Source organism: Neolamprologus brichardi, chromosome 14, assembly GCF_056152115.1.
Source record: "Neolamprologus brichardi isolate AB-2024 chromosome 14, ASM5615211v1, whole genome shotgun sequence".
NCBI lineage: Eukaryota > Metazoa > Chordata > Actinopteri > Cichliformes > Cichlidae > Neolamprologus > Neolamprologus brichardi.
This window is the reverse complement of record NC_142117.1, coordinates 25,910,001-25,917,451: the sequence shown is the minus strand read 5'-3', so window position 1 is coordinate 25,917,451 and position 7,451 is coordinate 25,910,001. Positions and strand designations below refer to the sequence as shown.

At 38.2% G+C, this 7,451-nt stretch overlaps 1 pseudogene; it reads left to right on the top strand.

Moving 5' to 3' along the window:
* Positions 1-1,934: 1,934 nt before the first annotated feature.
* LOC148098910 (extracellular calcium-sensing receptor-like) lies at positions 1,935-5,216 on the top strand (annotated as a pseudogene).
* The last annotated feature ends 2,235 nt before the right edge of the window (positions 5,217-7,451 follow it).

Here is a 7,451-nt window from a genome sequence, read left to right as displayed (position 1 = left end):
AATCCAAGATGTTTTGGATGTGGTGTTCAGAAGTGCCTTCCAACGGGGTTGAGGACCAATGCCAGGAACTTTGAGATGTTACTCTGAATCAATGTTCAGTTTTGGGTATTTAAAAATCAACTTTTTGGGTATTTCTTTACCTGGATAATTGAGCATGCATCAAGACAAACCCTGATGTTAGCGTCTTGCTAACAATTGTGCATTTATTTTTAAGCTGCGCATGTGGAGAGCCTGTAGGTATAGGTTCTAGTAGTTCCGAAACACCATGAAACTAAACACGTCGAGTTTTCCAGCCCACTACAATGACAGCTTCATACAGCCAACTCCATTCAAACTCCCCAAATCCCTTGGTATACTGTCAAAGTTATGCAGGAGATAGTAATTGAAAATGATGTAGAAAGATGCCTTAGGCCATACAGATGTTAATACTACACCCTCAGTGTCTATTTAGGTACACAATGTGTCTCTTGATAATTATTTCCATAGTCATTTGCATCCTTTCTGCAGAATCCACCACCATCTATTTTCCTGCATTTCTCTCCTTAATATCTTATCTGTAAAACACATCTTTAGCTTCTCTATTCCTTGCAACTACAAATCAATCATCAACATTTGCTCCATTGACAAATCTCTCCCCCATGGGGACAATCTCTATCACTACATCCAAGTCATTACATGATTCATCTTACTCTTTTATTGATAGCCAAAATTTTCAGGTAAAATTTGAACAGTTTTGACAGCAAAGAAATCCTTATTTGTTTTTGCCTGACATTTGATGATGTTTCACAGAAGTGACATAAATACACAAAAATTAAATACCTTTTTTTTCTTATTTTATACTGCTATACAAGTGCTCTAATTTTTTGTACATTTAGGATGTTCTGGATCAATGGATAATTAATAAATGATCAATTTATTAATGTGAGACAAGCTATTTATACATTCTAAATATATCATTTTTTTTTAAGTTAAACTAATTATGAAATGATTTTTGGCCTAGGTAACTCAAAGTCACCAAACCACACTGGGACGGCATAGAATATGATTAATATCTGGGGGTTTTGAAAAAAATTACTTGGTAAGAGGATGTACTTGAGAAGATAAAAAAAAACAAGAAAAAAGATTTCTCCAAAGACTTATATAAACCAGGGAAAACAAACGTACGCCCATATGCACAAGCTGGATGTCAGACAGAGATGGAAAAATCAGCTGTTTTAATTGGTCTGGTATTGGCTGCTTATCTGACTCAAACAACCATGTCTACAGGGGCTTGGGCTGGTAGGGTAGTATCATCTGTGAAATGCAAGCTGCAAGGAAGCACTCGTTTACCTGCATTTTCAAAGGACGGGGACTTTGTTATTGGTGGTGCTTTTTCCCTTCATGCCTACACACACACAGTTTACAATGACTACACCATCATACCTGAGCCTGTGAAATGCAAAGGAAGGTCAGTACTGGGACAAAGAGAGTGCTCAAAACATGTTGGACTGTCTAAAAATAAAACTATTTTCACATGTTTTATGTTCTGTAGTATTACATTGCTCTTGTGTGGTGCTGAAAAAAACCCCAACAAGAAAAGTATTCCAATAGTCAGTCATTTATATTCTTGGAAGTAATAGTTGTATTTTGAAAACAGAAATCATATTGTTAAACAACAATTTAAAAAAAATTGAACAGGAAATGACAAGCCTTTGCATATTTATTTATAGATGTTTGTGATCTTCTGATCATGATAATCATTTTTGCTGAATTTAACTGGTCAGACAATGTGCTGAAGTACCCTTATACAATGAAGTCATTATCTGGCCATTGTAAAAACCCACAACTCCTACAATGTTTTCTTGTGACATTTAACCTAAGTCTGTAGTTTAATTTCTAACAGTGAGTTGACTTTCTGCAGCATCATCACCAGTGAACTGCAATCATTACGTGCAATGGTCTTTGCCGTAGAGGAGATTAACAACAGCACAGAACTGCTGCCCGGAATTAGGCTCGGGTATCAGATCTATGACTCATGTGCATCAGTGGCTGTGGCAGTGCATGTGGCATTTCAGTTTCTAAATAGCTTCGACCCTGTGTTTTTCATCGGTAACAATTGCTCACAATCTGGTATGGTGATGGCCGTTGTTGGGGACTCTGGGTCTACGACATCCAGCAGTTTGTCACAAGTCATCAGGGCCTTTAACATTCCCCAAGTAAATGTTTCCAATTTCTGTCAATTTTGTATTCACATTAAGCATGTGCATGATATTTGATTTTGCGGTTCTTTTACATTTACACTGTTTTTTTTCTTTTGTTTTAGGTTAGCCACTTTGCCACATGTGCATGCTTGTCTGACAAGCAGCAGTACCCAAGTTTCTTCAGAACAATCCCCAGTGACCAGATTCAAGCTGAAGCACTAGCCAAGCTAGTGAAACACTTTGGCTGGACTTGGATAGGTGCTGTTCGGTCAGATTCGGATTATGGAAATAAGGGCATGGCTTCTTTTCTCCAAGCAGCACAGAAAGAGGGGATCTGTGTGGAATACTCTGTATCTTTCTATCGGACAGACCCACAGAGCAGAATTCAGAGAGTAGCAGATGTTATCCGCAGGTTTCTTCATCACAGATATTTATTGTGCATTAACTTGTTTAATTATCTCTAAAATAAACATTTGATGATGTGAAGACACATAAAAACATCTTTCTAATGCACTATGTTGTTTGTCAAGGTCTACAGCTATGGTTGTTGTCGCATTTGCAGCTTTAGGAGACATGAAGATACTGCTGGAGGAGCTTTCACGTGAGCCTTCCCCACCCCGCCAGTGGATAGGCAGTGAGTCTTGGATAACATACTCAGAATTAACGAGATTCCATTTATGTGCTGGGGCCATTGGATTTGCGATTCCGAAGTCAGTAATTCCAGGTCTCAGAGACTTCTTGTTGAATCTGTCTCCCTCTGAAGTGGCTGCTTCTCAAATACTTACTGAGTTTTGGGAAGGTTCATTCAACTGCACACTGAAAAACAGTAAGGAATGTTTCTAGGTTTAAATGATCCTGTCAAACTTCTGGTGTTACAAGGTGCACTGTTGATCCATGAGCTTAAAGTATTAATGGTAGCAATGAAATATGAGACAGGTGGCTCTCTACAAATATTGATATTGATTGAATTTATGATACCTTGTCTAAGGAACTTGGAAAGAAAAGCATCTGCACTTCAAGATGCATTTCTTTCCAAGCTCCTTAGACAACGATGACCTGGATGACTGAGAACTGTCACAGATTTATGATGACTACTAATTCAGTTGAAGTTTACGTAACCTAATTTTTGTATTACAGACTTTACATATCTATATATTTTTAATATTTTGAGATTATGAATTACAGTGGTAACGTAATTTGTAAGTACATAAATGAGATCTGAGACTAGTTTTAATTTCAGAGTTTAAAATGTCAGTTCTGTCTTTGTTTATTTTTAGACACTGCTGCAGACAAGAAGGTATGTGATGGAAAAGAAGACATAAACAGTCTCCATAATCAGTACACTGACACATCTCAGCTCAGAATTACTAACATGGTGTACAAAGCTGTGTATGCAATAGCACATGCCATTCATAATGCAATGTGTCGAGGAGCAAATGTCACAGCTAAGTGTGACACATTAACCAAGTTGCAGTCCAAACAGGTCAGAAGAAATAAATATCTTAATGGCAGTTTCCCTCATCACCTCTAATATAACTTGGATCAGATAAACTATTACTATTAATAATTGCAATATTGTATCTATTTCCTTTCTCTCCCATTCTCTCTCTTTATTCATTTTTACAGATTTTAATTGAACTGAAAAAAGTTAATTTTTCCCAAAATGGATATGATGTGTCATTTAATGCTAATGGGGATCCTGTGGCTATTTATGAGCTCGTCAACTGGCAGAAAAGTGAAAGTGGAATCATTGATATGATAACTGTAGGGCTGTATGATGCATCACTACCAGTGGGCCACAAATTTTGGATTAACAGAAACATTACCTAGATGGAGGATAGCAGAAAAGTAATGACTCAAAGGATGAGAATCTGACTCTACTGAACAAGATCATTTATATTTATTATGCCACCTTTGTGTGTTGACAGGTGCCAGTGTCAGTGTGCACTGACAGTTGTCCTCCAGGAACTCGTAAAGTACTGCAGAAAGGAAAACCCATCTGCTGCTATGACTGTATAGTGTGTCCTGAGGGAGAGATCAGTAATACAACAGGTAAAATCAAATTTTTGTCCAAGCATTTAAAATGGTTTTACACTTCCCAGAAGTCTCTCTTTTTTTTTTCTTTATTCAGATTCAGCTGATTGTCTATGCTGTCACACGGAATTCTGGCCTAATGCAAAGAGAGACACTTGTATCCCTAAACCTATAGAATTTCTTTCGTTTCAAGGCATCTTAGGAATTATCCTGGCTACATTCTCAGTTGTGGGTGCTTTTCTGGCTATTATCACGGCAGCTGTATTCTTTCATCACAGGACATCTCCAATAGTTAGGGCCAACAACTCTGAGCTGAGCTTTCTGCTGCTCATCTCTCTCACTCTGTGTTTCTTATGTTCATTAACTTTCATTGGAGCACCATCAGAGTGGTCCTGCATGCTGCGTCACACTGCATTTGGGATTACCTTTGTACTCTGTATCTCCTGCGTACTTGGGAAAACTATAGTGGTTTTAATGGTTTTTAAAGCTACACTTCCAGGAAGCAATGTCATGAAATGGTTTGGTCCTCCACAGCAAAGAATGACTGTTGTGTCTTTCACCTTTATTCAAGTTTTAATATGTACTGTATGGTTGGTAGTGAGCCCTCCCTTTCCAATAAAAAATCTAACCGCATACAAGGAGAAAATCATATTGGATTGTGCATTAGGCTCTGCTGTTGGCTTCTGGGCTGTGCTCGGTTATATAGGCCTGCTTGCTGCCTTTTGTTTCATTTTAGCTGTCTTAGCCCGCAAATTACCTGATAATTTCAATGAAGCCAAGCTTATCACTTTCAGCATGCTGATATTCTGTGCAGTGTGGATCACCTTTATCCCTGCATATGTCAGCTCTCCTGGGAAATTTACAGTGGTTGTGGAGATTTTTGCCATTCTGGCCTCCAGCTTTGGTCTAATAATGTGTATATTTGCTCCAAAGTGTTTTATTATATTGTTTAAGCCTGAGAAGAACACCAAGAAATATTTAATGAACAAAAATCAGTCATAGTCTATTAACAATCTGAAAATGGTGAATATTCTAATTGCAAACTGAAATTGTGCACCTTCAAAGTATTTTTTTTTTTGTTGCTAAGTTCAAATTCATATGTCATTATTTATTTTTTTGTACATGTAATTATTTAGTGTATGAATATTTAATTGAGAGTCAATCACATAAATAAATGTAAAGTCATATTTAACACTCAGTGTGTGTGGTTCTGCGTTATTTCTCAGTGGCCTGATACAATTTCTTCTAGCAGTTTGATTTCTTCTATCATTTCATTTTGTATCAAACACTAAATCATACTCAGTTGTAGTATAATCAAACTGCTCAAAGAAATAAACACTTTTGTTGGGAGTTTCTTAAATTTACAGAAACAAAGGATTATTTTGGTTGGGTACTGTAATTTTTTTGCTTTTATAAAGTAAACTGTAAAATTAATATGCTTACCCAGATTAGTGGTGACCCATCATCAAACCAGTCATGGTGAACAGTGTTACAGGCATACAACATTCTCCATAGTTTCTTCAAACCCTTTGACATTTATTACATGTACTCATATAATAATCATTGCATGCCCTCATCTATGAAATGCACAGGGTGCCAATGGTAGAGCAGCCAATTCTAGCATTCTATGGCAAATGCCAAGTGGGCTCCATGATGCTGAGCCGTCAGTACTGGGCCCAGTACATTATATCAGGCCCTAAGGCCACCACTATTAAGTCTGCTTCTGAATATTTGGTCAGAAACATTCATAGCAGTGGTCTGCTGGAGGTAATTTTGTAGGGTGATGCCAATGCTCATCCGGTTCCTTCCTGCACACAAAAACAGATAACGGTCTTGATGATGGGTGATGGACCATATTCTCCTCCTGTGTGCAATAAGCTCTCTTAGAGTAACTGTTTGTCTCCTGGAATCACCTGTTCTTTAGACTGTCTTCAGAGATAAAAACAAAGTTTCTGCAAATGCAGGTATTGATGTGCCATTCTGAAAGGGTAGGATTACCTGTGAAACCTCTGTAGGGTCCAGGTATCAGTTCATGCTACCAGTAGTGACAGTGACCCTAGCAAAGGCAAAAAAAAAAAAAAGCGAGAAAGAAAAGCATTCAGAAAAGACAACTGAGGAAATCTCAGTGGCAATCACCTATAAAACCATTCCTATTTTGCAGGTTCAATAATTGTTCACTCAAGTGAGGAGAGTATCATTGTAAGGCAGTGTCAATTGACAATGTAACAAAACGTCTTGCTCTATGGCCTCCTTGACTTATGAGTAATACTAAAGCTGCACTCAAATTCTCTTGCTATAGTGCCTGTCAGTTGTGGTGTCAGGGTTGATGCATCTGGTTCAGGGTTGACTGCCATGAAAGGCACCAAGCACCACACCAACTCCATATAGGCAATTTAGCAATATACCACCACATGTTGATCAGTTAGAAGCTCAGCTCCTCTATTTATTCAGGCCACTAATTTTATACATAAAAGTAAATTGAATTAAATAAAATTGAATGAATAATTATAATAATACATTTACATTTATAAGAGGTGATTTATATGGGGTGAGGCTCTAGTAACCCTCTCAGTGGACAGGCATTAAGAGGGAGTTACTCCTAGGGGTTTCCTGAATTTGCCTTGAAACTAGAGATGGACCGATCCGATATTACGTATCGGTCCGATGCTGACGTAAATTACTGGATTGGATATCGGAGATAAATAAAAAATGTAATCCGATCCATTAAATATCAAAAAAGCACCTCACAAAACTTGCGCATGGCGTAACTCGGTTCATAACCGTAGCACTCGGAGCAGTATGCATCACGTGATAGAGCGGCTGTGTGTATTTGTAGCCTTGCTACCAAACCGGTGGCATTTCATCTCCGAGGAAGTGATCCCTGAGAGAAGTAAAGCAAGTGTGTATGTTCATCTCTGAATGTTTGTAAAGCATTTCCATGTTAAGCTTAACAACCGATATACGGAGCTCTCTCCCTCTCCTGCTGGTACTTCAATTGTGAAACTGATTAATGATCAGCTGATCGGCTTTTCTGTCGCGAGTCCGTCTCTCTTCTTTGTTTTTGGCCCACTTCGTGCCAGAAAGAGGAAACCAGCGGCTGAACAACAGCAGCACGTTTAACCTTGATAAGCTGTTGTTAGAATTTATTTAATATTACTTTCTACACCAGGATCTTTTTCTACGTAGCTGACGGCTGGTAACTGTGCAGTGGCGGATCTAGCAAAGTTTAGCCAGGGG